The following is a 23,392-nucleotide window of genomic DNA, read 5'->3' as shown; positions in this document are numbered from 1 at the left end:
TAGAGTCTACCGCTTCTGCTTATTTGGGGTATGTATTTTTTTCTTCTTTTCTTTCATATACATTTTCCATGAAAAATAAAACTGAAAATGCTATATCTTCTGTTTTAGAACAAAAATAAAACGATTACAATCAATGAAATTATTGAAACTGTGGAACAGCTGAAAAAACATGGCATCCAACTGGAGGACCATGCACTTCATAAAGAAGGCCCCTGAGGTCAAGTTTGCCTGACACTTGGTATTCAGAATAATCAAAATAACCGCTACAGAATTTGTGATGCATTTCGTCAGGTTAGTTCTTTTCACTTATTTAAAAAAATATATATTGTATTGAATTATTTAGTTAAAATCAAATTTATTAAAAATGTATGCCTGTTCTCTACAGAACTTGTCTATACCAGTCAAAGGGGATTCAGATAATGGACAAAAGCCACCAGAGCAGGTTCCATAAATAAAATTCTATGTGTTTGATATCAAATATGTTGGTATACCAAATTTTAGTCAATGTGTTACTGTTGAAATTATCCCTAAAATTAATATTGTTACGGGTAATGTCATTTTCAACAGGAAGAACTATCAGCTGCCGCTTCTCTGTCACCGGACATCTCCTCGCAGGAAGATGGACAGCTGTCTCCTGCGCAGGTCAGTCTGTCTGTACTATCATAATTTCTCCTTAACACTTCCATGTAATTACACTAAAGTTACACCTCTCAACTCATGTAATAGCAACCAGAAGAACTATCAGCTGCCGCTTCTCTGTCACCGGACATCTCCTTGCAGGAGGATGGACAGCTGTCTCCTGAGCAGGTCAGTCATTAAAAATGCTTTCACATAAGTTATGATTGGCGCTAGGATCATTGTTTAAATGACCACTTTATATTACATAAAAAATATTTTTAAAAACACAATATACAATTAAATAAAGAATTTTATCAAATGTTGTAACATAGAATGAAATTTATATTTCATGACACTTCTCAACATGAATTTTTGCTATATATTCTGACATTAGAAACACTGGTTGTTAATATACTTAAAATACACAAGTATTTCAGGTATATTTACTGATATTACGGTAGTTATGTAACATGGACAAAATGTTTTCTCACAAAATAAATTTTTCCTCTTTTTTAGCCTAACAGCAACTCATCTGATGATGGATTCATAAGAATCAGGGTCCCACTTGCAACAATTTTTTTTTTCCTGAAAAGGAAAGAATGGACTAATATAAAAAATAAGAGATCCCAAAGAGGATACAAGGGACTACAGTGGACAAATCTGATTTCAGACGGAATACGGACAGTGTTTCCATATTGTTCCTTTGCCTTCAAAAGGCACAGAGTCAAGGCTTTGGACTCAGTAAGAAAGGGCCCTTTCTTCTGGTGTCTGGGTTACTGCAGTTTTGAGGATTGTCCAGTCACTGTCACTGTCACTGTAGATAATGAAGACGATCTAAAGGCAAAAGTCAATTTTCAAGGTCTCGAGTGTGTGCACAACCACTATGAACTAAGAAGAAGACCTGTAAGAGCTCATAAGAGAGATAAAATTGGCCATGAATTGGAAAAGCAATTACCTAGAGCCATGTATCTGGAAACAATGAGCAAAATGGATGATGATGTTGTGCAATCGGGCTGTAGAGATGAAGTTCCAACTCCTCAAGTGTTGAGAAACATAGCCTTGGAAATCCGAAAGAAAAGTCGTCTTCATCATAATGAAATTATGAGTCTCCAGTTAATGGTGGCAAACAAGAAGAACAACCCAGAGGATGTATTGCAGAAAGTGATGTTACATCCAAAAGGTGTTTTTTTATGGTCTTCCAGGAGCATTGAGATTTTCCAGAGCTGCTGTCGGGAGGACATACTTTATTTGGATGCTACAGGAAGTATCATGAAAAAAAGAAAGGGTTCGCCTCCTTTCTATGTTTACGAACTTGTAGTAAGAAATCCACGGAAAACATCCTCTCCCCTACCAGTGGCTACATATTTAACATGTGACCATACCACTGCCTCAGTTACATGTTTTTTGGAAGCATTTCTGACTGATGTTGCAAGGGCCTTTGGGCGCAAAGCCATGCGTTCACCTTTAATGCTTATGTGTGATGGATCTATGGTCCTAATGCAAGCTATCTGTTTAGCTTTTGCAAAAAAAATCTCTCTGACACAATAAATCATTATTATAACATCGCTTCGGGGAAAGGAAACAAGGAAGACTTCGAGGTTCCAATTCTTCACAGATGCCTTAGTCATGTTATGAAGAATGCCAAGGAGATCTGTAAAAAGTAGTAAGTGTAGTAGAGATGGACTGATCCGATATTACGTATCAGTCCGATACTGACCTAAATTACTGGATCGGATATCGGAGAAAAATAAAAAATGTAATCCGATCCATTAAATATCACGAAAGCACCTCACAAAACTTGCAACACGCCGTAACTCACCTCAGAACGTTAGCACGTCGGAGCAGTATGCATCACGTGATAGAGCGGCTGTGGCATGCGGGACCTGTCGGTGGTCTGGATAGCATTTGGAGCTTCGCTAGCAACCCGGCATTTCATCTCCGACAAAGTTATCCCGAGAGAAGTAAAGCAAGTGTGTAAGTCCATCTCTGAATGTTTGTAAAGCATTCCTGCATTAAGCTTAACAAACGATATATGGAGCGACTGCCTCTTCTTGCTGCTACTTCAATCATGAAACTGCTTAACGATCAGCTGATCGGCTTTTCTGTCGCGAGTCCGTGTCTCTAGTTTGCTTTTGGCCCACTTTGCACCAGAAAGAGGAAACCAGCGGCTGAACAACAGCAGCACGTTTAAGCTTGATCAGCTGTTGTTAGAATTTATTTATTATTACTTTCTACTCGAGGATCTTTTTCTACGTAGCTGACGCTGGTAACTGTGCAGGGGCGGATCTAGCAAAGTTTAGCCAGGGGGGCCGATAGGGCATTAACAGGGAAAAGGGGGCACAAAGACATACTTTTCTTTCTTATTCTCATTTAAAATGTCTAGCTTTTAATAAATAATTATCTGACACCCAAAGTTTTAATTTGATGCAAAATAAATAGAAGTCCATTACTGTATATAGTAACTATTAAGTCTAATATATATACCCTAGTAAGCTATAGTACTTTTTCCTTTGGGAAGGTACCATCTGTGCAGTCTGCAATTTTGTTGAAGAAAGATGTTGAATCTATTTAATATTTCTTGAAAAATAATTGATTTCTGTGCATTTTTTTTTCACACTGCATCAAATTAAGGTTGGTTACGTCGATTAAGCATCATGAGGTGGAGCGTGAGGGGTGGTTCCCTATTTTTTATTTATTTATTTTTGTTGTTGCTGGGAGTTGGAACCCTATTAGTTAGGCTGCTTAATATTTATGCTAAGTACTCTTTAAAATACCAGAATAGGGAGGATGGTGTAGGTTTAAGTTTATTAGATTGATCAGTATTGCTGAACTATGAAATATTTTTTTTTGCATACAGGTATAACAGAATAGCTTTAGTGTAGTTGTTTTTTTAAACTTGAGTATGAACTTATACAAAATGCAGCAAGATATTTAAAAAAAAACAGTTTTGTTGATTAAAAAACACTATATCGGATTCATATCGGTATCGGCAGATATCCAAATTTATGATATCGGTATCGGACATAAAAAAGTGGTATCGTGCCATCTCTAAAGTGTAGTCCTTTTAATATGGTATTCACTTGTTTGTTTTTTATTGTGACATGTGACATGGCATTTCATTTTTCAATTTGGGAAAACATTATTACTGTTTTGGAAACACTTAAAGACAATTTTTTCTTTAACTGCAGTGCACCAAAGAACTACCATCTTGCAATGCACACTTTTGGAGTCTTCACTACTGCAACTTCCTTAAAAGACCTCACTGACATGGTTCAAAGTGCTGCAGTTGTTTTTGGGAGTCCGTGTAGTGGTGAGAATGTCGAAAAACATTTTCACAACCTTCAGTTGTTGATGCAGAAAGCCAATGTTGATGTTGATGGCAATGACAGAAACTCAAAAGCTGATGAGGACCTGAAGGTAAACTGAAGTCAATTTTTATTAAAACTAAAGGCTAAACTTTTGCCTCTTATATATCTTTTTAAATACTTTGGAATAGCATAATAACTGTACCCTCAAACACAATAATAACATGGACTGAACCACCACTCACAACCACTAGCACTTTATATAGCCTCTGTAGAAACTGTCTACACCCTCACTTATCTTAACTGCACTACTGTATAGCTCTGTGTAAATAATCATTCTGTACATTCGATCATTTTTAATCCTACAACTGTTTACAACTTGCATAGTTCCCATTTCTGTATAGCTGTATATCCCAGATTCTGTAAAGTTATTTATTTCATATTCTGTATAGTTTTTCATATTTATATCCTGTTCATATTCTGTACATAGCTTGTACTCACTACAGCCTGTACATACTTATAGTTATAGAATATTCACAACATACTTCATACCGTGTACATTATAACATACCATAATAGACCCATTTCTGTAATATACTCACATATCTATATTATTGCTAATATATATTGTAATATATCTATATCACTAAAGCACTTCTGGATGGATGCAAACTGCATTTCGTTGCCCTGTACCTGTGCATGTGCAATGACAATAAAGTTGAATTCTATTCTATTCTATTCTATTCTATAATAATCACAAGTCACAAGTAATTTTAAATGTTTTATACAACATAATGTTGGGTTTTTAGATTATAGATATGAAAGATGAGTGCACACAATGTTCAAATCACATAATTATTCTGTTTTGTCTGTTGGCTAGGGAGTCAAGGGAAACAACCTCTTTGGGAGACATTTTAAGAAGCTCATTTCCAACACATCATTGGAGATGGATGGTGAGGCAAACCCTTACTACAGCAAGGGGCTCATGGAGCACATCAGCAAATATCTTCTTCCTTTTTCTGGATTATGGTCTGCAATAATGTTAGGTAAGCCATTTTAAAGTAGACAAGTAATTAGTTTATAAAATGAAATTACACACATCAATATTATTCTAATCTTCAAAATCCAAAGGTGACCTTGGAAGACATGGCACTGGGAAAATGTATGAGCAGTATCACAACAAATACAATGCCTTAAGAAAGATCAAGAGACAAGTAAGACACATGATTTTTAGTATATATACATATTTGTGTGGTGTGATTGAGAAACGGCGGGTCCAGAGGAGTCATCTGTATTGCAGATCATACAACATTGCACACAACAACAATGTGTATCTTTAAAAAAAAATCACATTTAATGATTTCTTAATTTGATTTTTCAGAATATTACTGAGAATAATAAAACGCAGGGGATAATGGAGAAGAGCCAGTGGGATCTGAAACATATCCGTCTACATTCGGGAAGGCTCACCAGGCTGGATGACTTTGTTGTCCAGTATCAAATCAGTCACACAGCGCTGCTGAAGGAGTACGAAGACTCAAAAAGAATGCTTCAAAGAAAGGTTTGCAAAATGACTGGCTGATGTCCATCAATGCTTTGCCGTTTCAAAATGGAACATTAAAAAAAAGTCTTCTTGATGTGGTGGCATATTGAGGTGCCCCACGTTGTGATGTTATAGCTTGGTTGCACCTGTGTGTCTTACTGGACATTTTTGTGTGTTTTGGTTTATTGTAAATTAAGGAAAATGTTGTCACAGCATTTCACTTGTAATTCCTAAACAATGTTCAATGACTCATATTTTTGGTTCAGAAATTTAGGGTGGACGAAGAAAAATGGAAGGAACGTCGCCAAAAAAAGAAGAGGAGATATGTAACAGTACTCCGCAAGCCATTTCCTTTCAGGAGATCTTCAAAGACGGTATAAAATGTTGCGCAAATTTATCGTTCATATATAAAGACCAATATTTTGCATAACATTTTTTGTATTTCTTGTACACGATATTTATATAGGTTGCTTCCTCTACGGCCCCGAGTTCCCCTGTGCAGACTGGTAGAGTTGAGGATGTTACCTTGGAAACTCCAGAATTCCAGGTAGGATTGACAACTGCTAACATAAAGGATTCATCAAAGTAATAGTAATGCCTTCTTTTTCCATAGAAGATCCTTTCCATGACACAGTAATCAGTCATGGACACGTGTATGAAGGGCAAATCTTATTTATTTACATGTTGATATTCATGTTCAACTCATTCGATGTGAATATCCAGGATTTTGGTTGACTAGTTGTAACCTTAACTGACACACCCCCACTCCCCTCCCTCCAGAATTCCTAGGTAACAACCTAATATACATATCTTCCACTTCCAGCATTTGACTGCTCTCCGGCTTTTAAAGGTAGAACGGTAGAAGCCTGGGACTCCTAGTGTTAAGTGGGAGGCACCAAAATTCAAAATGAATGCAGTGATTACATGGTAAATTTTGGGAATAACTAAATAAATAAATATTTTTTCCTCAGTAGAAACTGAATGGGAAAAAGCATTCGGGAACATAGTTAGAGTATGGGAAAATTAACTTTGCAAGTGTTGCCATTACAGCTTTGAGTTTATATAGTTACCAGTGCTCAAGGGTGGCTGTAGCTCAGGTGGTAGAGCAGGTCATCTACTGATTTGAAGGTTGCTGGTTTGATTACTGGCTTCTCCTAGTCTGCATACCAAAAATCCAAGATACTAACCATAAATTGCTCTCCAGTGCATCCATCGATTGTGTGTGAATGTTACTTAGAACACACTTAGAAAAATCTGCTTGGGTGAATGCACAAGTTGTGTAAATCGCTTTGAGTGCTCAGAAGAGTAGAAAAGCGCTTTATAAGAACCAGTTCATTTACCATTCAAGACTTGGAGTGATACATTTTGAATGAATTTTCCAAAGACATATTGTTAATAACAGTCCATAAACCTTTGTTAGAAATAACAAAATCATGTCCAATAGCTGGTAAGATCGTATGTTAAGTGTGTTTTTCTTTAATGAGGAGGTCCTGTCTTTGTGGAAGAAAAGAGACACAGAGGTTGTGGTTTCTGTGCTTCCCTCAACAAACCATGGTACGTCCATAATTATCCGCCACAGTGATTTGCGAACCCTTCGACCACACCTGTGGCTAACAGGCGAGGTATATCAATGATTAATTTAAGCACTCATAACCACAATAATTCGACTGTGTAATGTAATTCAATTAAAAGGACATTATCATGTAATTATTTATCATTAACACAATTTAAATTATATAAATTACATAGCTTTGTGTTTATGAAAATTCTTTACGTAGGTAATTGAAGGGCTTTTTCATTGTCTGGCAAAAAAGGAGCAAAAGGGGATCTACATTATGAACCATTACACAGCGGGCTTGATTTTCTTTGGTGATCGGACACAGCTTTCTCGCCAAAGCTTGCGGAACGTAAGATGACTGTCCAATGTCCATATAATTATGTTCAAATACATTTAGAAAGAATTACTGATTGAATGCTAATAGAATTCCACAAACTGTAAGAAATACATAAATGTTTTCTGACAGGTAAACTTCGATCAGTAGCAGGCCATTGTCACGTTTGTTAACATTAAAAATGTACACTGGAAGTTTCTGGTAAGCAACAAGATTATAACTTTAAAGCCTGTGTATTTTTTTAATGACGATATATTAATATTGTTTTAATGATTTATCTTTGCTACAGTTCATCAATGCAGTGAATCACACTGTTTATCTCCTTGATCCTGCCCCAAGTTCATCAGAGGAGGAAGACTCTAAACTCGCTGCACGTAAATTCAGGTACTTAGGCTTCAACACATTTTGTTATATGCAAATAGGCTTTACAAGTTAGTTTACTACAACTGCATTTTTGTAGAAGCTTTTTGTACCTGGCCCCACAATGTGTGTTTCTCTGTTGGCATCCTCTTGGCCAGGTCTCATTTGCAAAATAAATCAGTACGGTTATTATAAAAATTATCAGGTGAACAAATTATTAAGACAATAATTCTGATGGCAAAAGAGCCAAACGAGACAGGCCAAAAAATAAATAAATAAAAAATAAATAAAATTCTCTTTAATTCTGTAAAATATCTTTTTTTTTTAAATTAGGAAATATGACATATACCAAATTGTATTCTGCTTTGTAATAATGTGCGGTGATTACTTAAAAATGAGGAGAACCCGCCACGCAAAAACAGAAAGGGTCGACATTAAATGGAAGGGAGGTGTCTTGACCCATCCAGTGCAGAAGGATGGCTTCAGCTGTGGAGTATTAGTGGTGATGGTAAGTGATGATAATATACATTTGTATATAATTTCTTACTTGTTTGCCATGCCATCATGCCATGGTCAGAAGAATATCCACATCCATAACAGTAGCTGTAATAGATATGAATACATCTTAATTCTAAATTTCACAGTATACTGCACAAATTAAGTATATGGTTAATACTTTGGTGCCCTAAGTCATGCAGATTTTGTGACATACTCTTTTTAGGATTTGCAAATATTAAGGCTGCACAGCGATTGCAGATAGTACTTATACTTTAAAGAGAACAAGTCACCGTAGGGAATTATTTCCTGTGTCATAATGGTGCATTATCAGTAATCTCATTCTCTCACTGAGCACGCTCTGGTGAATGGCTAGCACATCATGATGCAGGTGGTATGTATTGTCCAGCATTGTGGTTAACTTGGAAAACATCCACATCTCTGACAGCACCTTACGAGACTGTAGGGCCACCCTGTGGACTCACTTTATTGAGTCTCTGTGGCACTAGCATAACACAGGTTGCGACTCTCCACAACATTTTTATAGAATGTACTGAGTATTGCCCAACAGATGTTAAAAGAAGTCAGCTGCCCACACATTGGAAGCAGACTATATCTAATAACTAGTAACTAGAGATGTTCCCTATTTCAGTTATTCATCAGCTTAAAAGAATATACATGGCTCTGGCCCTTACTGTAGAGTGGAGTGTTATTTTTAACCCTGTCCATTTTGTTCTCTATGTTTACAAGGTATATCACATAGTTATTCATCCACGATGTCCATTTCAACAACTGAGTGTTAGAAGTTACCTGGTGTTCATAAAGACTTAAATCTATTTATTGCTCTTTGTTTTTCATACTGTTTATGCAAGATTATAAACATCAGAAATTTTATATTGAGCAGAATTGTGTTTTTTTTTTTCACAATTAAAATTTTGAGTATTTCTCGGTAGATGTCACGGGCAGTGATGAAAGTATTTCCAGATTTTCCCGTCATGAAATTAAAAACATCAAAAGAGAAAATGGCAGAGTAAAAAAAATTGATGGCTGTGGAGATACTACAAGCATCAGGTTGGTTTGGGGGTGAATAAGAGAGAAAATGTGTGTGTGTGTGTATATGTATTTGAATGTATATGTGTGCGTGTGTAGATTGAAATGTATTATTCTGTTAGTAGTATTATTATAGTGCACAATGGCACTTTATGCTGTGGTCTAATCGATAGAAATTTTTAAGTACACAGTTTAACATATGCATGAATTGGCCTTCAATTAAAAATGTCTATCTAATGTGTTTTGATCCTGTATTTTAGTTTTTGACACTAACAGCAACTGTGCCATGTGTTCGCTGACCAAGCCACATGGATCAGGACCTTCAATGATGAACTGGGTGAGTTGGAGGGTATTTGAATTTCTCAAAAATGTGTAAAAGTCTTTGAGTATAAATGGGTTTTTTTTTGCTTTGTCTGTTTAATTTTAAATAGATACAATGTGACAACTGTCAAAGATGGTACCATGAACAGTGCCTTGACATGACCAACAATGACTTTAAAAAAGCAAAGGAAGAAGCGTGGAATTGTCTCCTGTGCTGTTAAACCACAGACTTATTGGATGCTTGTGTCAAAATATTTGAAGACGTACTCTGTTGTCTCCACCAAAGTGATAATTTGAGCAACATAATACGGTGAAACGTTTTCATACATATTTCATTCACATTTCCGTGATGTTGTCATTTACCTTTAAAGCACCTTTAATGTTATCATGACTGCACCTTTTGGAATTTACAATTTACTCTCCTTGTATTGAGCTGTTTTCTGGGTTTTGTTTTCCAAGATAAACAGATTTACCTATGTTACTTTTATGAAAATAGTTATATTTCATAACATTACAAATACAAAGAAAAGATTGTGTCATTAATATGTAAAGACAAGAAATCCACTTCAGTAAATTTTAATAAATAAAATCAGAATGACTTTATATTGATATGGTATCGCTGTGGGGCTGTATACTGTTGGTCTAAAGTGGAATTACCCTGTGGAAACAGGAATTTTCCATTTTAGAGCATTTTGAAATCACTGAAAGGTAGGTCAATTATGGACAATTTGAAAACTCTTTTATTTTGGAAGGCATAATCAGAATGACTTGATATTGATATGGTATCACTGTGGGGCTGTATACTGTTGATCTAAGGTAGAATCACCCTGTGGAAACAGGAATCTTCCATTTTAGAGCATTTTGAAATCAATGAAAGTTAGGTCAATTATGGACAATTTGAAAGGGCTTTTGTTTTTGAAAGCAAAATCAGAATGACTTGATATTGATATGGTATCACTGTGGGGTTGTATACTGTTGATCTAAATTGGAATTACCCTGTCGAAACAAGAATTTTTCATTTTAGAGCATCGGTCACTCAGGCACAGCTGGCTGCCGGCGGAGCTCACGGGCGCGTCACTGCAACTCCCCCTGGCTTCTGCTCCGCGGCTGCTGAGTGAGCCCTCATCTGGGACTCTCCTCAGCTCTTTCTGGGACAGTGGCGCGGCTGCCCCTCTGTTGGTCTTCCTTGGTCTCTTGTGTTCTGGGGGCCTCTGGATGTCTGGAGTTTTGATCTCCTCCATACCTGCTTCATGCCCTGGAGGACGGGGCTGTGGCCCCCCCACACCCTCTAGCAGATCATTACATGAAGGAACCTTTTAAAAAACAAAAAACAAGCGCGTCCATGCTCACAGGTGTACACACGGGTGATCACACCCACAAACTACACCCTTTTTGGCTCCTACCTCAAAGCACACTGTGTTCTGTTGATCTTATGTGCTGCACAATAATGTTTAACATTTAGTATTTACTGTCATATTCCCATATATCATTGTGATGTTGTTTATTCTATTACTCTTGTTCTCTTCTGCTTGCTTTCTTTTTTCTTTCTCAGCAGGTGATCCAGGTGATTGATATATGCATTTTTTTTTCTCTGCCCGTTCTGTTGGTTTTTGTCTTTTGCCCTTCTCCCCCGTCCCTCTTCTCAGCTGTTTCTCTTTCCCAAACGGGACAGGCAAAAAAAAAAAAAAAAAAAAAAAAAAAGGAAATACGACTTTTGCTTTTAAGAGCATTATGAAGTCATTGAAAGAGTAGTTCAAAAATGAAGATTCACAGGGCTTTTACTTTGAAATCCAAAATAAGATGGCCTTGATAGTGACAGGGCACAATTAGGGTACAAGGCTGTGTCATATAGATCGTTCATTAGAGTTTGTAAAATAAAATAAAAAAAGCCTAAATTATATGTTATTATGTTCTTAACATATCTGTTAATTCACTCGAAGTTGGCTTTTATTTTGAAATCCGGTTTCCACATCCATTCCCGTAATACTTTGAATACGCAAAAACAAATTCGAGGCTGGCTTGACTGCAAGTCTCGAATTGGAGGCTGGCTTGACACCAGTAATGCAGCCTGACTCAATCCTAGATGTTCAGCACACAGAGACACAGAGGTGCCATTTAAAGTTTAGTGTTAACCTGAGTCACTGATCATTTGCAGTATTACAGAGTCTGGCAGTCTTTGCATGATGCACACTAAACTGTACGTTTCTAGCTGACTCTCAGGTGTGACAGGTGTGCCAGCAGGAAAGAGTAATAATAACCTGCATCCTGAGGTTTGTCATGCAGGATTAAAGGAGCCAGGCTTTGTTCACACAGCTAGGATTGTATTTTACACTGACCCTGGGTCAGTATAAGTATCATACAGTTTAAACGAAGCACTGAAACTTGCACATATTTATTACAGATGCACTGAAGCTAATCGAGATATTTGCTGTCAGTCTGTGGCTGCGATTAAACACTTTACTGGAAACTTTATTAACTAGTAACTTCATCAGTCATGACAGAAGCTAATATTTCTGTGCTAACATCGTTTAAACAGTAACAGCTTTCTTCTAATATAAGCTAACGTTTACACCGTAACTTTAAGCTAGCACCATAAAGACGGTAAAACACGTAATAATATCTACAAATGCATCTTAAAGCTGTTATATTAGCACTCGGTGTATTACTAAGATAACCACATTAACATTACTGACACTCGCTGACTTTTAATAGTCATTCAATAAATGCTGTCCGTTTAAATGGTTTTACCTGTACACACTGCATATCCACCGGATTCCAGCCAGAGTGGATTCTGGAGTCTTCCACGCTCCTGTTAGTGATCCTCCATCTGGATGGATGAGAACAACCTTCTGAACAATCTAGCAGGAGATGGCCCATATCTATGGGACTGATTTGTGCTGATAACGCCCATTGTATGGACTGATAACAGCCGAAGCGGGTGAATAAAGTCACCCAGTAGCTAGCTGTGCCATTACCCAGCATACATCACTCCCTCCGTAAATGCAATAAACGATACAAAAGTATTGTTCTACCTGTTTTTCAGGTAGTTGTTTACATTATATAATTTGTTGTGTTCTGTATACGTCACTACAATGTGATTTGGAAAATGTCTAAATATACCGACAACAGGCACTTCCGTGGCAATCTCTTCAATCGGAGGACCCTTCACGTCAATTCCCGACGCGAGGGGGGTACCCTGCGCGTCCATAAGTGAAGCAGAGGGAGCCTGACCATGCGTCACACGTTTGACGAGTTGGGAGTGAGAACGTGTTGTTCGTCCACATGTAAACGGCGTTTCGAATCACCGAAAACTGAGATTTTTTTAAAACTCCTTTTTTGCGTTTACGTGTAGACGAGGAATACAGAGTTGGTCACGCAACGTCAAAGATATGTGCCTTTTTTTCACGTCACGTGCGCGCATTATTTTTTACATGAGATGAATTGCAGAATGGCAGATAGAGACAAAATACTGTTAATCTGACTATCTGCAGGTTTTACACGCTTACATACACACATGCAGTTACTGTCCCTCCATTTACAAAGGCAGAGGCGTCACGGTGTGATTATCTTCCCTTTGGTTTCACCTGCACAAGTGCCGAGGTAGGTATTGATAGCAATGTTGAATATTATTACACAGGAAAAAACAACTACATGTAAAATATGCTTCACCATATTTTCTAGTCTTTGGCTTAGAATGAAGTTGATTTGGAAACATATTCAGCGATGCTTCATCTCCTGCTTTGCGTTTCTGTGGGTGCGCCCAATTTCTGTGGGCACAAAGTGTTAAGTGTGAAACAGGGCAGATCTGTCGTGGTCCTGAGTCATTGATCCAGTGTTTTGAGTTTGTTGGTATTATTTTCCAGTTTCTGCTGTTTTGTATTTGTTCTTAGGGTTTGAGTTGTGTGTTTAGTGTTTCTATTGTCCCTACCTGTGTCTTTCCTCTGTGTTCTGTTCGTGTCCCCAAGTTGGTATTGTGAAACAGCCTGTGAGTTTCCTGTTTTACTTTGTAGGTTTGTGTCTCGTTATGCCCATTAGTTCCAGCTGTGTCCCCTCCTGTCTGCCTGTGCTCCTCGTCGCATCGTCTGTGTTACACTCACCTCTTCCAGGCTCGCACGCTCACTCCTCTTCAGCCACTCACCCTCACACCGTTACACTCTCATGCCAATCCAGCAACAGGCAATCCACACAGGGTCAGGGACGCGTCCAGGAAATCTAGGTACAGGAAAGAACAGGTCAGGAACTGTAATGAACAGTACTGAGAATCAACTCAATGATTTAGCACAAACTGAGAAGACTCAACAAATCACCAACCTGTGGCCTAGAGTGTCCTGGTGCCACGTGCACTTATGGACACTCTTATGTTCGAACATGGTGTTCGTTATGGCCAAGCTGTGGTTTGCACAGAAGTTCAATAACAAAACACCACTCGGGTTCAGGTCCTGGGGTCCATTCCTCCCAATCACGCCCCTCCAGGTTTCACTGTTGTTGCCCACATGAGCATTTAAGTCTCCCAGTAGGACCCTCCAGTGTCCCACCCAGGGACTCCAAGAAGGCTGGGTACTCTGAACCCCAACCCGGAGGCACAGATAACAAACCCTCTCATCCACTGGGAGAAACCCCAACATACAGGCAGCAAGCTGAAGGGACACCAGGATACCCACCCCAGGCCGCCGCCTCTCACCAGGGGCAACTCCAGACTGAGACAGAGTCCAGCCCCTCTCCAGGAGGCTGGTTCCAGAGCCCAAGCCGTGTGTTGAGGTGAGCCTGACTATATCTAACCGGTTCCTCTCAACCTCACGCACTAACTCAGGCTCCTTCCCCACCAGAGAGGTGACATTCAATGTCCCATTTGCCAGTCTTGGGATTTGGTTCGCTCCGGGACGGCGCTCACAATGCACCCAACACACATTAGTTGGTATCAAATGAGCACAACTCATCATTAATCCCACTCCATGGTCCTTAGGGTGGCACAGTTGCTTCACTCTCTCCTCTTATTCCATTAGAAAGCATTCTGTATGTCCCTAATATAACTGAAAACTTCAATAAAATCTCTGAATCTAACAATATAAAAATGGCACTGAGTCTGTCTGCATTTGTGTGACATTAATGTTCCACTTTAAGTTGGAGGTTTTGACTCCCACTTTTAACTCCTTCTCTTAATGTGGACGATCATACAGCTGGCTTCTTGAAAGGGGGGTGGGTGGGGGGCACACTACAGCCAAACTACACAACAGGACAAATGAAAAGAACAATCACAACTTCTCCTGTATCAGTGTGTTGCAGTGATTGTTTAGTTTTACTATCACTCAGTGTTTCTCATCAAAGGCAGTGCAACTGTCTGTGACACTGTGGCACTCTGTCAAGATTGTTGCACATTTGTGTCTCCTTTATAAAGTCAAACAGGATTTTGAATTGTCTGACATTTGCACGGGAACCTGGAGGAGGGAGACGGGCCTTCTTCAGTTTCCTAAGAAACTGTAGTAACTCTAACTCTACTCTAAGAGAGAGATCCACTAATGCCTCGCACCAACACAAACTGGGTTGTGGAGTCAAAGAGCTGTTAGTGTTTACAAATCGAGCGCAGCGACAGGATTGTGTGTCAGAGACAGAATCTCAAAGATTTTTGTGACCCTGATGAAGACCCAATTCTGGACATTCAAACTGTGTTATTAATGTTTTTAACATCTACAGATCATTATCCAGATATTTAATACAAATAAGCATGTCTTATTTTTGTGTTTTATACATTTGAACTCACATCTCCTGTGTTTAGAAAACAGCAGAACTTTTGTAATTGGCCCAAAAAACGAACCATGTCTGTAAGCGCTGTTTTGAGCCTTTTAGCAAATCTTGCCCTAAACAGCCTGTTGCTGTTACAAAGTAGAGGAAACATAGTGGAGTCTAATTGTTGCACCGTGGAGCTCAGCTGAACTCAGTTCTGGGAGTTGAAATCAACAGAAAGTGTTTCATTTGACACTGAAACAGTTTCTTTTCCATCCATGAAGGAAGCTTTTGTATTTCACTCAGCAAAATATACAGTCTGGACTGCACAACATTTCAGACTGCATGTGATCTGTGCACAAAAACATCGAGCTTCATGGACACACGCAGGTCCTGCTCCACTTCCTGCTGTTGCCATGGCTTTGCTCTCGTCTTGCATTCAGTCTAATTACAGCTTCTTATTCAAACTCTGCACGTCACTAATTCCTGGTCTCTCCTTGTTGAATACTTTTTATCTTCAGCTGTCCTTGAAATCATTGAAAATCATACAGTTATGTCTATAAGACTTTGGACAGAAACAACTTTCTCTAACTTTGGTTCTGTAAATTACAACAATGAATTTGAAATGATACAACTCAGATGTAGTTTCAGCTTTAATTCAGTGGGTTGCATTAAAATGTGAGGAACTAAAGCATTTTTTAGAATTACCCTATGGAGCCCCGCAGGATGTGCTGTATCAAGCATGCACCGGGACGAAGGAAAGACGGGTGGACTTCCTGGTGGAGCTTGCAAGAGAGCTGGCTCACTCTCATGTAGCTGGGAAGAAGGCAAGAAAAGAACAGTTGCTTCGGACACAACCCTCCACACCTAGCCCTGGAAAAAGAGCCATGTGTCAGGTCAAACACAAATGCAAGAACAATCATGCCACTGTGCGATGTGTTCACTGCTACAGATACACATGTGGTAAATGCAGACTACAGATACCATGGCAGTGCCAGGATTGTGAGTGATTGCTGAAAATGTTGAAATGTACTCACTCACTTTTTATTATTATTTGTAAATATGTGTACAAATGGTTGGTTTTTTTGTACTGTTTTTATCAATAAATCTCAGCAACAAAGGAAATACAGCCATGTGTGTTGATTTCTCCCTAAGATGGCAAACTGAAACACAAGTTTCCTTGTGGCTCAGGAAACTAACCACTCCAAGTTGGTGACTTTTGGAGATTTATTTTCCTGGATGATTGAGAATGCATCAAGACGAACACAAAAGGAAGTTCACCGCTTTTAGCAGCTCCCCCCCAGACAAACAAAGAGGCAGTTGGCAGTTAGAAATCAGCAATCATTCACACACCCCCACTCCCCTCCAGAATTCTCAGGTAACAACCTAATTTACATATGAATGACTAGCCAATTTAGCTTCCACTTGGCTGAAGCTAAAGCCTAGCTAAAAGCCTACCAGCCATTTGGCAACTCAGCCCATCACACGTCCACGTCTCTCCTTGTTTCGTCTTTTATTATGAAAGGGTTGTGTTTCCATGTTCAGTGTGTTTCATGTTGCTTCCCCTGTGGTGTCAGGTTCATTTGTGTCAGCTGTGTTTCCACTTCCCTCCTTTCTCTTCTGTGTATTTAAGTCCGCTGTCTTCCTCTGGGCAGTGTTGGTGCGTTTTCCTCCGTTCACGTTATTCCGGGTTTCAGGTTATCTCCTGATTCTGTTTAGGTCCATGTTCATGTTCATGTTTTTTCATCAGAGTTTCTCGCATGCACCTCCTCGGATTCATGTTCATGTTTTTCTTGTCATAGTTGTCATAGTCATACCGAGTTATTCCCAGGATAGGTTTTAGTTTTAGTTTCCGCCCCTGTTTGCTGGGCCTTGTTTTGTGTTCGTGTTTTTCAACCTAATAAATGGTTTGTTTTTTGTTAAGATTCAGTTCCATCTCTCCCTTGTCTGCTTCCAGGTTCATATTGCAATCACATCAGCCACCGTGACAATAAACTTATTTTGATTTTTAACTTTCTTTAGTTTTTCAACAATATTATGTATATATAAACATTTTGCATCTTACAATATAAAGCCTGGATCCTGCACATATTGCACTTTGAACTTGAACTGTGTTGTCTGTTTATTGGAGATTGTACTACTTGAATTCATTATCCTGGTGATATAACACATTAATTCTCCATTTGGAATCAATATAGTATATAATACAGTATCTGTCTATCCATCTATATAGCTATTGAATTGAACTGGAGTGAATGGAAGAGAATTAAATAATGGATTTCATGTTCATGTTTATCTATGTTGTAACAGTGACGACTTGAGACATCTGTTTGGCACTATATGAAGAGAATTAAATAAAATTTAAATGAAAATGATATTAACTGTATTTATACATTTTATATTTTTGGATGAGACACTGTCAGTGTGCTGTTATATAACTCAGTATTTTTAAGGCCTGACTGGTGGCATTGGTGCCCATTGCTTTACTGTGCTGTTGGATGTGTATGTGGGCTATCCCTTGTACCTGACATTTGATTGGGCATCACTGTGTTGCTATGGTATGATCCTGGTAGTTGTTGTTAATAAAACAATAACAAATTCAAATTCAAACATTGCTGCATTCTTCTGTCACTGAGGATTCCAAACCTGCACTCAGTCTCCTCATTACTTTGGTATTGAACAGACAAACTTTGGAGCTCCTGCAAACTTTATTCACAAACTGCAAATATTTTACACAAATCTGCGACTGACAACAAGCACAGAGACTTCAAACAATCACTGAAGTAAGGACTGAAAGATTTACTTTAAAACAACAATGATTAAGACCTTTTTCGTAAGGTTGTTTTCCCTTGATTGCCAGCTGTTACTGTTTTTATCTTCATATCTTTCATATTTGTCCACCTAAACAATGCTTTAATGATACAGTTTGAGAAGTTTGATATGAATTTATCCAACTGACTTGAAAATGAAACTGACAACTGTCCTGTAATCTTACACAGAGAAACCAAATCCTGCATCTTTGCCTTGACAGACGCCTAAAATGGCTCGAGCTGTGGTAAGTTACCCTTCACTGTGTCTGTTTCTAAACATTCAATCGTGTGAATTTTTAAAGAAAAATCCAACAACAACAATAATAATATGTAACAGAGCAAAACGTCAGATGACTTAAATGTTCCTCTGCAACACAAAGTCAAAGTCTGCCTCCTCCACAGGCAAAGGAGAAGCTCCCACGCTCATCCAGTGCAGACCGTTGTGCTCTGGACAATGAAGTTCCCGCTTTCATGTTCCGACCTATCAGCGCACCTGCATGTGAGCTCCTAAGTCCACCACCTGCTGATGCCAGCTTTCAGTCGAAGGACACAGACAAGATCATGCATCCAGATTTGAAAAACGATCGTTCATCCCTGGATGATGAAGTGACATTTTTCATGTGTCCTACTGATGTTCCTCTGCCTCCGAGACCTCCACCCACTGCAGAGGTAGGTCTCTGCAGAAAGCGCAGATATTCTACTGCTTTTTCTGTGGAGGATGAAGAGGAACATTTGATGCCCAAACGCATGAGGCTGATGAGTTCTGATGTACCAGTTTCTTCAAATCCTCCACCTGCTGATGCCAGCTTTCATGCAAAGGACACAGACAAGATCATGCATCCAGATTTGAAAAACGATCATACATCCCTGGATGATGACGTGACGTTTTTCATGTGTCCTAGCGATGTTCCTCTGCCTCCGAGACCTCCACCCACTGCAGAGGTAGGTCTCTGCAGAAAGCGCAGATATTCTACTGCTTTTTCTGTTAATGATGAAGAGGAACATTTGATGCCCAAACGCATGAGGCTGATGAGTTGGGATGTCTCTAAGTCTCCAGCTGCTGAGAAGGAGTATGTTTGCTTTACGTGTCCTGAAGACAAGAGGTCTGAGTTACCTCTCAGCTCCCTCCAAGGCCATCCACCATCACAGGTCAATAATAATGACACTGACCAGTGTACCATTCTGCTGCCTCCTGAAATCCCAGTACCTCCAAGTCCTGCCCCTGTTGGAGTTCTAGAAACTGTTGATTTTCCTTTTGTTGATAATTAAATACATGTTTGTAGTAATAAATACATTTTTGAGCAAATACATGTTGAGATGATTTGGTTGCTTATGATGGTTATAATTATCCAAACAGTATTATTCCTAATAAGATCTTTACTTTTTCTACTTATTTTCTCCATGACCTATTTTGATGTCTGTTTTGAAGATCCACTCATATCATGACAGTATGCTTATTCTCAGTAGAGTGTATAGCCACATGTGAACAAATAATAAATTAAAGTCACTCATTAACAACTTACCACATACGCCGGAGCTGAATTCAAGATGTAAGCAGACGTTTCACAGATATCTTGGTTGTCTTTCCATTTCCTACACTAACAGTATCCTGAGAATTGGCTTATAGAGCTGATATAAAGGTGAAATTTGATGACTTAATCGAAGCATCATCAGCTTAAATGCAAATGAATCCACTGTACTTGAGGTAACCTAACACTGACCATGAACGCCACAATCACTGTGCGCCAGTCCAACACAGTGCTTTACTGTGAACTCACCACAGTACTGCAAACTAAAGTGTTTATCTTCCAGTCCAATCCAATCCATCTTTATTGAGAAAGCACTTTAAAAAACCCAGGACAAAACCAAAGTGCTGTACAGTAAATGAGTTAAGAACAATAGAATAAAACATAACAGTAAAAAAAGAAAACACATAATACATAAAAAATTTAAACAGCCCTATATTTCAAAACAAGATAAAACAGCAAAAATAAACTAAAAAACTCAAACTAAAAACCAACATCTTACAAGGTGTCAAAGGTCAGGGTGAAGAGATGAGTTTTCAGGAGTGATTTAAGAACAGGCAGAGAAGAAGCCTGTCTAATCTCTAAAGGCAGATCGTGTCACAGTTTCAGAGATGCTGCAGCAAAAGCACGATGTCCTCTAAGTTTACGCTCAGTCCTGGGAACATTCAGGAACAGCTGATCAGCTGACCTGAGACAGCGGGTGGGTTTATAAGACTGTGGCAGCTCAGAGAGTTAAGATGCAGCTAGGTCATGGAGAGCTTTAAGAGACATTAATACCAATAAGCTGCTAACATGATGTTGTATTTTATTTACATGTCTGTTTTAGCTCTTTAACATTTGCATCTGTCTAACTGGCTAACCATGCAAGACTATTGTAAGCATTGCTCTGTAATAGTGCGACATTTTGGACCCCAGGAGGTCCTTCTGTATCTGCACAATGTTTGACCTGCAGTCTTTATAGCCGCCTATGTATATTCTTTTAAACCTTTTTATTGTTTTTAAATGATAGTTACGGACCAAATGTTAAACTATATAGTTGAATATATAGTTAAAGTGTTTCTCTAGATACAGAGAAAGGTTTTACATCAAAAGGTCATCTGTCTGCATATAAAACAGAAGCTTTCATGCAGATGCACTTCCTGTTTAGAGACTTTGAGGTTTAGGTAGTGACGGGGGTGATTTACTGAGCGTGTAAGTTTTCCTCCTGTCAACACACTCTACAATGCCGCCCACATGCCACTCCTGTCCAGTCTTGAAAGCAAAACATGTATGTATAGTATAAAATGGTGAAATGCTGATTTCCATGTTTCAATTGAATCACTTGATTGTAATCAATTGATTGCAGAGACTTTTGTCAAGACCCTATAGAATCAGAAGTCCCGTGAACATGCACTAATAAAAGCTGCAGTTGTAATAGGGGATAAAGTGGTGTGCACAATGTGTGTTTGGATAAGATGTCAGTAATGCATTCACATTAAAATCACAGGGTTTCTTTCTTTTTCTTATTTTTCTTACATATCATGTAAAAAAAACACTCCTGCAACATTTTTTCTCTGCCACAGATTTAGGAGAGGAAGAGTCCAGCATTTCAACACCTGTGCAAATGTTAGTTTATTTGATAGGTGCATCAGTAGTAATTATTTAAATTAGAGTTTTCAGCAGTGTTGTTGTATTTACAGCAAAGTGCCTGCAAAGTGTAAAAACTAATTAACTGATGATACTAGACCCTTAAAAGAGATAAACACCACTAGTCAAGTCATAATGGCTACTTACAAATACATAAGCACTCAACACAACCCACACAGTGATCTAATGCACAAAAACAAAGGAGACTTAAACTGGCTGAATCAATTACTGTAAAGAAAACATGGAGGAAGGCTTCCTGTGGCGTCTGGCTGCAGTATAGGTCATAAACCTGCCTCCTGCATTACAGCAGACAGGTCAGGGGTCAAATGAAAAGCAAAATGTTTACCTCAGATAAGGGATGCACCGATACCACTTTTTTGGAAACGAGTACGAGTACTTGCATTTCAGTACTCGCCGATACCGAGTACTTAATAAAAACACGATTTAAATTTACAGGTAACAGCTTTAGTCCTATAATTTAACAACAAAAAAACAAGGGACTGGTTTGGAATTAAGAACATTTATTTAAAATGAAAAGCATGTTGTATGCAACATATTACAGAATAAATAATTATAAAAAAAATGTAAACAGTGACAGTGCAACTCAAGTATTTTTCAGTTTATTTTAAACTCTGCTGCTTTGGACAACACAAGGGGCATTAATAAACATCTTTGCCATTTAGTGCACAATATGTGAATAAACTAACAACATCCACTGACATAGAACTGTGGCAGTCAGTGCAACTGAGGTAGGTATTAACATCGAGTCTAAGATGACTCACTAAATGGAGAGAAACAGTGAGTGGCAGGGTTTTTTAAGAAAAGTAGCTTTTCTGCATCATCAGCAGTCAGACTGTTTCTGTTTTCATCTATAATGTGTGACACTGAGCTAAAAAGCCTTTCACTGTCCACACTGCTACATGGGGCTGAGAGCTATTTACAGGCTATTTTAGCCAAAGTGGGGAACCTGATTTTGTTGACACCCCAGTACTTCAGAGGACTGTCTTCACGAGGGCTTGGGGCCTCTCCGAGGTATGTGTCGAGCTCAATGGCAGCACCTGCTGCCAGCGGCAGCCTGGGCCTTGAGGAACAGTTTAGCAGGAGGTTCTGCAGCTTCTGCCCGACTCCCCTCTGCCTCACCTCTAGAAGCTCCTGCTTCAGGTGCAGCTTGGCCTCTGGAGCAGTGTTGTTGGAGAAGAAGTGATCTTTATACCTGCACAAAATTCATAAATGTATTAATATGTGGAAAAATAGGACTGATGTCATGTAATACGTGCTGTTCCAGCGTGTCTGTACGTCCTGCTGCAGTCTCTTTATTGGCTGGTTGAGCTGTCCCTGAATGTCCTCGAGGCGGGAGTAGGCTAAGGCGGAATGTTTAAAATGCCCAACTATTTTCCGTCCCACTGCTTTAGCATCAGCTATGCTCCTCTGTGCTAATAAGCGTGGGTAAATAAGCGTGGGCAAACTCTTTGTACTCGTTGTCGTGTTGGGATTTTAGGTGCTTGATTAAATTACTTGTGTTAAATGCGCTACCTTTTGAGCCTCCTCTGGACAATTTCGATGAGCACAATTTGCAGTCCGCCTTTGTTTTAGTGTCTTCGTTCACTTTGAAATAGTTCCACACGGCTGACTTGTCTCGCCTCGCCTTCTCCCAGCTCTGATACGCAGCCGGGGCCTGGGGGCGGGCACTCGGCGCCTGTGATTAACCCCTTACATGCCGCTCAAACATAGACAGGGCTCAGACCGTGGTATCAGTCCTCGGTATCGGGGAACTTTTCACGAGTACTTTAGAAAATGTGGTATCGAGGCCGATACCAGATACCGGTATCGGTGCAACCCTACCTCAGATTAAATATTTCCCAAAGTAAATTGGACTGAACTGGCCAGTTAAATACACGAGGGGATACGAATAGAAAAAAAAATATCTAAAAACAAAGAATGAAAACCAACTATTAATTTAATACTTAAGTCTGTGAAGGTTCTCAGTCATCCAGGTCATCGTAGTCTAAGGAGCTTGGAAGGAAAAGCGTCTGGACTTCTTGAGTTGCTTGAAGACGTTTCACCTCTCATCCGAGAAGCTTCTTCAGTTCTAAGGGTCAATGGTGGGGAGTCCCAGACTTAAAAC

General features: G+C 39.0%; 1 protein-coding gene and 2 pseudogenes across 1 annotated transcript in view; 2 read left to right on the top strand and 1 right to left on the bottom strand.

Moving 5' to 3' along the window:
* Positions 1 to 23,392, bottom strand: part of LOC146548168 (ribonuclease inhibitor-like) — a 343,680-nt gene that overhangs the window by 303,925 nt on the left and 16,363 nt on the right. The window lies entirely within an intron of this gene.
* Positions 1,576 to 5,315, top strand: LOC146548170 (uncharacterized; annotated as a pseudogene).
* On the top strand, positions 5,338 to 9,620 carry LOC146548169 (uncharacterized; annotated as a pseudogene).

This window comes from Mchenga conophoros, linkage group LG23, assembly GCF_057382185.1.
Source record: "Mchenga conophoros isolate Kocher_MC1m ecotype Shallow Benthic linkage group LG23, M_conophoros_male_GT1.1, whole genome shotgun sequence".
In the NCBI taxonomy this organism is placed as follows: domain Eukaryota; kingdom Metazoa; phylum Chordata; class Actinopteri; order Cichliformes; family Cichlidae; genus Mchenga; species Mchenga conophoros.
Note: the sequence above shows the minus strand (reverse complement) of the source record. Positions and strands in the feature narration are given on the sequence as shown.